This window comes from Dromiciops gliroides, chromosome 2 (genome assembly GCF_019393635.1).
Source record: "Dromiciops gliroides isolate mDroGli1 chromosome 2, mDroGli1.pri, whole genome shotgun sequence".
NCBI classification, from domain to species: domain Eukaryota; kingdom Metazoa; phylum Chordata; class Mammalia; order Microbiotheria; family Microbiotheriidae; genus Dromiciops; species Dromiciops gliroides.
Window position 1 is genome coordinate 130,126,114 of NC_057862.1, and position 8,278 is coordinate 130,134,391.

At 40.9% G+C, this 8,278-nt stretch overlaps 1 pseudogene; it reads right to left on the reverse strand.

The window, feature by feature from the left end:
- Positions 1 to 7,343: 7,343 nt before the first annotated feature.
- LOC122738395 lies at positions 7,344 to 7,974 on the reverse strand (annotated as a pseudogene).
- Positions 7,975 to 8,278: the final 304 nt, after the last annotated feature.

Here is an 8,278-nt window from a genome sequence, read left to right on the forward strand (position 1 = left end):
CAGTAATCACAAAGAACCAGTATAACTTCACCAGGAACAGGCATAATAAAATTAACCTTACTTCCATTTCTGGACAAAGTTATTAGACTATTAAATAGGGTGATGGTGCTTCTTTAAGTTGTGGGAGAAAATAATGGGTTTTTGAATGCCCAAAGGCCCCAGCTTGAGGGGATTGATTTGGATTGATTGGATTGACTGACTCTGCTGATTGACTCACTTGAAGTTGACTTGATTGAAACCACACCTACCTGAGATGCTGGCTGTCAGGGGGTGTAAACTCTGACCTCAACACAAGACCATCCTGAAGTCCAGTGAACCAATGGATTTGGGTGATGGTAGCCAATTAGCCTGAAGTAGTGTGTAAGGACTGCCTTTCCTCCTGATGCAGAGAGAGCTTCCACTCTGAGTTTGGTTCATGAACAAGCTCGTGATGAAGGACTTGAGGAAGAACCAGGCCAGGCTGGAACTCTAGGCTACATAGACCTTTTCTTAACTTTCTTACCCAGGTGTTCTAATATTTAATATATTTTAATAAATGCTTAATGCCCAAAACTGGTGTTAAAGCTTCTAATTTATAAGTAACAATTATATTAGAAACTCCAGCTAATTTTCCCTAAACTTGGGACAGAAATAAGGCAACCATACATTAAATTTTACATGTCACAGTTGCCTAGACTTTATTAAAGTACTTTTGGACAAAAGATGGAGGGTTAGAAAATAGCTTAATGAATTTTGAAATGGATGAATGGTTAAATCTTTTTTTAATTAATTTTTTTAGTGGGGTAATTGGGGTTAAGTTACTTGCCTGGGGTCACACAGCTAGTAAGTGTCAAGTGTCTGAATCCAGGGCCAGTGCTCTATCCACTGTGCTGCCTAGCTGCCCCTGAATGGTTAAATCTTAAAAGTAATCAAGTGTTTTGATGCCAATTATTCAATCACACAACAATAATTTAATAAACACTTACTATGTGCCAGGTACTGGGGATACAGATATAAGGAATATAGCAATTTCTGCTTATGAGGTTCTTGACATTTAATAGGAGAAACAAACAGATATATAAGTATATAAAGAATAAATATAAAGAGAAAAAACGCAATTAAATGCAAAATTGTTAAATACAAATACAAAGTAATTTGAGAGGGTGGGAACTAGCAGCTGAGGGGATGAGGAAAGGTTTCATATGGAATTTGTTGCTTCGATTGAGTCTTCAAGGAAGACAAGAATTCTATGAGGAAAAAATGAGGGAGAGGAATGGAAAAACAAAAACAAAGATGCAGGATAGGGTGTATGATTTGAGAAACTTACTTTGACTGCATTTTATAATGCAGAAGGAGAAGTAATATCCAGTGAACCTGGAAATATGAGTTGGGACAACTGTGAAAATCCTTAAAAGTTAAACATCAGAATTTATAATTTATCCTAAAGGGATAAAGCACTGGTGTTAACTACGTACAGGAGGGACGTGGTCAGACCTATGATTAAGGAACATTATTTTGGTAGCTATGTATAAGATGGACAGGAATGGGAATATCAATTTGAAATTGGGTCTCCAATGCTATGCTCAAGGCTTCTATGCTTGGAACCATCCTATTTAACAGTCATTATTACACAGATAAAGATGTAGGTAACATGCTTATCAACTTTGCAAATGACACAAAGCTGAAAGGGAAATCTAACACACCAGATGACAAAGTAAGGATTCAAAATGTTCTTGATAGGATATAATATCAGGCAGGATCTATTATGTTTGGGTTCAAAAAGAATCAACTTTATAAATACTAATATGAGGAGATTGGGTCACATAGCTCATCTGAAGAATAAAGTGAAGAACATTAAGTTCTGCAAGTTCAATATGTCAACAGTGTGATATAGTTAGATCAGTGCCACCAAAAATACATTAGTGTCCCTTTTTTCTACATCACCTCCAGCATTTGTTATTTTCCTTTTCTGCCATATTATCCAATCTTATAGGTGTGAGGTAGTATCTTATAGTTGTTTTAATTTGCATTTCCTTAATTAATAGTTATTTAGAGCATTTTTTCATGTGACTATTGGGAGCTTTGATTTCTTCTCCTGAAAATTACCCGTTCATATCCTTTGACCACGTATCAATTGGAGAATTAGCCATTTGTTCTCTATATTGTAAAGGGAATTCTTGTTCAGTTATAGGTTGGAGTAAATAGTTTGCAAAATCTCTTCCAATTTTGTGATTCTATGAATCTATGAGTGTCACAGAATCCCTAAAGTAAGAGTTCTTAATCTAATTTTGTGTCATGGACACTTTTGGCAAGCTGGTGAAGCCTATGAATCCCTACTTAGAATATTTTTTAAAGGCATAAAATAAAATTCATGAGATTACAAAGAAAATAATTAAATAGAAAGAAAGACACATTCTTTTAGCCATCCAAGTTGAAAAATCCCTGAAATATATCCACAGACTAGAGTCCAGGTAAAAATCCTTGATCTAAAGAAAAGTCTTCCACTCATCCTTCCTTCCTATCCTCACTGCCTTAAAAAAAAAAATCACTGTACAAGAGTATCTTTAGGCAGCACCAACATCAAACCTTGTGCCTCAAAGAAGATACGGGCTCTAGTCCAACTCAAAAGAATTCTACAAAATTGTATTTCTTTCTGTGCTTTTGTTTGAATCTGTGCAGCTGCTATTCTTCAGAAAGGAACTAGCTTAGCCAGTTTTAGTTTTTCATGTACCAGTTAATTATTTTCTTTCTTATTCCTTTTGAGGAAATAGTTATATGAACTAAAATAGTATTGAGTGATATTGATATAGCACTTTCATGTTTGCAAAGCTCTTTTATAAACATTCTCTCACTTGATCCTCACAACAGTCCTGCGAAGTAGATGCTACATATGTTATTATCCCCATTTTGTAGATGAGGAAACTGAGTCAATGAGAATTGAAGTGACTTTTTTTAACCTGCAGCTTGATAGGTACTTAATCTTAGTCTAGGGGGCACTCTGCCTAGGTCTTGTTTGTTGAGCACTATAATTATTACTAAAGAGTTATCAGGATGTCCTTATACCCTAGTCAAAAGGAATTGAGACGCCCTGAAGATATGAAGCCCAGAAATCAGTAACAGAGGATAATCAGTGAATCAGCAAACATTTATTAAGCACTTACTGTGTGCCAGGCATTGTACTAAGTAAGCACTAGGAAATATTTTTGAAGGTGAAAACAGTTTCTACCCTCAAGGAACTCACATGGAGAAAATCATATTCAGAAAATTATGAACATAATTACATATACGTTTATATATAGATATAGATATATATCTACTGTACCACCTAGCTGCCTGTATATATGTATGCATTGTATATGTATATATGTACATATATATGTTTGTATGTATGCATGTATATGTATTATATATAGCTACAGTGGATAAGAGTTCCCGGCCTGAGGTCAGAAAGAGACTCATCTTCCTGAGTTCAAATCTGGCTTCAGATACTTACTAGCTATGTGACCCTGGGCAAGTCATTTAACCCTGTTTGACTCAGTTCCTCATGTATAAAATAAGATGGAGAAGAAAATAGCAATGATGTATAGAAATATATTTACTGATTGGACCTGATTTGGGGGACTAAAGCTGACTGGAGGACTAATCTGGGGACTTTTGACTAGCTGGCTATCTGACTGCTATTAATTTAATGTGGGCCGTTTATAAAGTTCCACCACACTGCTCCACTCCCAAATTGATAAGCAAAATATTAAGAAGCCTCTTCACTAAATAATCAAAGCAGAGTTTATTTATGAGATACTAATTTTAAATTAAGAATACAGGGAAATAAAATGTACAACCTGACTGCATCGCGGTGCGTCTCTTTCCCACCTGCTGCACTTGGACCTTCTTTAATACAATAAGAGCCTTAGCTGCCTCTTGCTTTAGGGCACTCAGGTCCTTTATTCTAACTCTGATCCCCTTTCACTTTGCAAATCCCCTTGCTTCTAACTTTCCTCTCCTTACTGCCACGCTGAACCCCTGTGTTTCTCTCTTATTGACCTTCTGTCTGTCTGCTCTGTCAGTCTGCCCTTCGGCCTCTCTTTTCTCTGCTCCTAGTCCTTCTCATCTTCTCCTGCGTCCTTGTAGCCCCCTGTCTGTCTTCTCCAACCTTTTGCTGTCTGGTCAGCCGCCTCCCTGAGTCTAACTCCCAGTCTATATATACATTTTCTTCTCTCCACTCAAATCTCAGGACTTCCTGCACCCCCACAGACCAGAAAATCCTCCAGCAGGGCTGCGGCTGGTAGTGAGGGGTGCACTCGAGCCTCACGTGCTATGCCAGAGCCCAGCCTGGACAAGCCCAGGATCTCTCCGATACCTCTGCTCAGGTCAGAGGGAGCTGGGGGCTTTTCCCCCCAGCTGTCTGACCTGGCATCTTGTACAGTCCATGGGGCTTTTTGGCTCAGCTGAAGCAAGGGGGAGGGGCACCAGCACCTCCCACACAGAAGAGACTCTGAGGGCCTAAGGCTTTCTAATCTCAGCCCAGAGGTAGGGTCCCCAAATCAAAATAAATTTCCACAGATGGAAGATAATCTCAAAGGGAAAGGGGGTAGCAACTGGAAAGGTGTCTTGCAGAGGAAATTTGAGCTGAACCTTGAAGGAAGTCAAGGAAACCAGAAAGCAAACGTGAAGAAAGAAAATGACATCAAGCTTACCAGGGAGGAGGAAGATGATACCACGTTTGTCAGATAGCTCGGATGATTGGGAGTATGGTTGTGTCCTTAGCCAGTAACAGGCAATTTTGGAAGACAGAAGAGCAAAACACAATCAAGAGGATCACTGTCAGCTGCCATAAGAAACAGGGATCAGTAGAGGTGTCACACCCATTACAGACCCAGTAAAAATAGCTTAATGATATCATTAAAATATCTCTTTGGTTCTGCAGTATTGGAATGCAAGTTTCTCCTCCATATGTGTCCTGGACACCTATATTTCCTGTGTGTGTGTGTGTGTGTGTGTGTGTGTGTGTGTGTGTGTGTGTGTGTGTGTGTCCCTCATGAATGATCCTTATGTTTGATGGTGTTTGTACTTAGGGAGAATATGCTTTGGGGTTTATGGAATGGATGTTTTAACACCACTGTTTTTGCTATGCTTTTTTATTTAGTTCCTTTGCTTGGAAGCTGTGTCCTCTGGCTAAGTATAAAAAAACATATAGAGGTGGGATGGCATCATGAGCTCTGTTTTTTAGTGTACAGGAACCCACAGGGTATATTAAATCTGGTATGAGAGGAAGTGACTCAAACACTACAAGTTGGTCCTCTATGGAGGATTCATTGAAAGCATGAACAAGAATCAATTAAGATAGGAAGGCATAGCTGTCTATAGGTCTATACTGGTAAAGGGAATAACTAAATCATTGACAACACAGATCCATTCAAGTAGCTGCAAGTAAAATGGAGATATTGATGCTTAAATTATGTTAAAAGATTGTTGTATATTGAATGAGATAATGCACATAGGGCCTTCTAAGTTATAAATTACTCTATTAATGTTAGGTTTGGTTTGGGGTTTGGGGTTTTTTTTTAAATTATGACCTGGCAACTATGAAGCAAAGTTAAACAGAGCCTCTACTAAACAAATCACCCAATGGAGCAGGAATTTCTATGGCTCAAAACAGGAAAATTCGTACAATGGGTTTAAGTCTTTAAAAAATTGCTCATCAGAATAGAAAGGAGACATTACTTTTATGTATTACAGGCCCTTACTTATGTACATGTTTTATTGACATTAAATAATAGCTTCCATATACATAGTACCTTAAATATAGTATTCATTGTAAAAGCACTTTGCACACATTAGCTTATTTGCACCTTATCATTACCCTGTAAGGTAGATAGGACAACTATAATTATCCCCATTTTTACAGATGAGAAAATTGAGGTCCTGAGAAGTTTTGACTTGCTTGAATGACAGAGTAAGTGCATTGGCAGAGACAACATGCAAATGTAGATCTTTTTACTCCAAGGTCCAGCACTTTTCCCATTAGAGCACATGGTATAGAAGGTGAAGAGCTGATATATAAAACTCATTCTATGTGATTCTTATTACTTTACAGATTGAATCTTTTTCACCATGTTTATTGTCACTTCAGTGAGCCAGAGTTTGAGAGGACTTCAGTTTGAATTTCATGAGTTAGAAGCAGAAGGTATTTGACTAGAGCAGAGACTTTATATATCCCAGAAAAGAAGCATTTTTATCATGGTTGGATGGGCTGAACCAAGAACATTAGCAATAATGCTCTTGGGACTGGAGAGAAATGGAATATTTGAGGTTTTAAAATTTATACTTTGTAATTCATGGAAACATCTAAAGACTCATGATTCCATCTCAGTGGGTCTTCCATTAATACAGATTGTAAACCCTCACTTCCATGAGTTGCTCTGGAAAAAAAAAATCCCTAATGAACAGCCGTTTGGTGATAAGCCTTTTCAAATAAGTTCGATTGGTTATTTACTTTTTTTTTCTTTTCAAATGAGAAGAATGTATTTATTTGAGCCCAGATGAAGGGGATAGGGAGGAACGTCCAGCACAGCAAAGTCTTGGCCCCCTTTCAGAAAGCATTTGCCTCAGGGAAGAACAGTGAAGATGTGAGCCTCTCACGGGCTCACAAGACTGGTGAACTGGGCCTAAACACAGGCATCTCAGAAGGATTTGGCAAATAGAGTTATTCCCATTCTGGTTTCAGTGGCTGAAGTGCATAAAAAAAGGGTAGGGCAGAGGAGCACAGCATGGATCTAGCAGGGAGCCGCCTGGTACACACCGCAGGCCACAGGAGGCCCTACATAGGAAACCAATCAAGTTCAGGGGCAAGGGAAGGGGGACGAATGAGACTTCATACGTCAGCGTTGGATGGACGGTCCCAAGCTGAGCAGACCACCTTGAGGACTTCCTTCCTCTTTTCCAATCGGCCCAGGAAAACCACCCAGCACAATGGAGGGCAGTCTTTGCCAAGTGGCTGCTCCAGCCAGAACAAATGGGAACAGTCGCTTTTCTGGGACGGCATTTTGGACAAGTCCCTAAACATAATGCTCTCAAAAGTGGCATGATTCACTTGTTCAAAGGAGTAGCCCCTGTTTAGAGGAAATCAGAAGTTTGGGGGTTTTGTAGAAGTCCAGGAAGCCTCATGATTGGGGTAGGAAAGGTCATCGTCAGAGAGCACAGGGGTTAACCCTGAGGGGAGGTGGATTGGTCTGCCCACTCCAAAGGCTGATGCCCAGGGTGTGAGTACACCATCCATCCTCCCACTCTACCAAACTAGGAACACGACATTTACACAACCAATGAACACAAGTCACAGGAGCCAGATGATACAAGGACTTCCTCCGCTAACCATTCTGCATGCTCAGAGACCACTGCCTCTGCCTGCTGCTTGGCCCGCCCTGGAAGGCGCTGGTAGAGGTGGTGAGAAGTCTTTCAAAATAGTTCCCCAGCCCAATAGTGAGGAAGTGAGAGAGCAGCAGGGACAGGGAGAAAACCTTCAAAAACAGCCGAGAAGATGCCTCCCTTTTTCATGACGCTAATGTTTCTCAAGCTGAGTGGCTGAGCGCTTTGGGTGCTTGAAAAGAAACGCCTTTGCAGGGGATGTTTTCAGACCTGCTGGACCAGTCCCAAATCCAGTCAAAATTTTTCTTCAGGATGCTCTCTCCACTTCTTTCTATCTTCTTCAGACTGGGAACTGATCTCTACTCCAGTGCTATGAGTATCTGCTTCAGAAGTTCTGTTAATATCTTGGGGTGTCTGTGACCGAGGAGGGCTGTTGCAGTGAGGACTCGTGGAACTGCTCAGTCCAGACTCGTGCAGCGCATCCAGACGAATCTTTTCCGTGTCGCCATTAGAAGCCGAGATTTAGGCTGGCACCACACTGTGGCCTTTGCTGTTACTGCTGAAGTGTAGTTCCACCCAAGAGCCCTGCAGGTTCTCCTCAGGTGGTGGTGTTGGCCGTCCACTCTGAGCCATGGCCTGGCACTGCGAGGCCGGCGGAGCCGGCGGGGAGCCCAGCCTGGCCGGGGCGGGCCTGGAGGCGACTGCGGACTGTGGGGGCCCACGGGGGCTGCTGGGACCACTGCTGGTGCTGCAGGTGCTGCAGGTGCTGCAGGTGCTGCAGGTGCTGGAGCGGCTGCCTGGACTGAGTTGAAGTCGGGAGAGGTTGTTCTTATTATATATGCATAGTCTACCAGATGACCTGTAACCAAAACTTTTTCTAGCCTGGCAGGACAAGACTTGATGCTACACCAAAGTGAAATGTACCATCATGAAACAT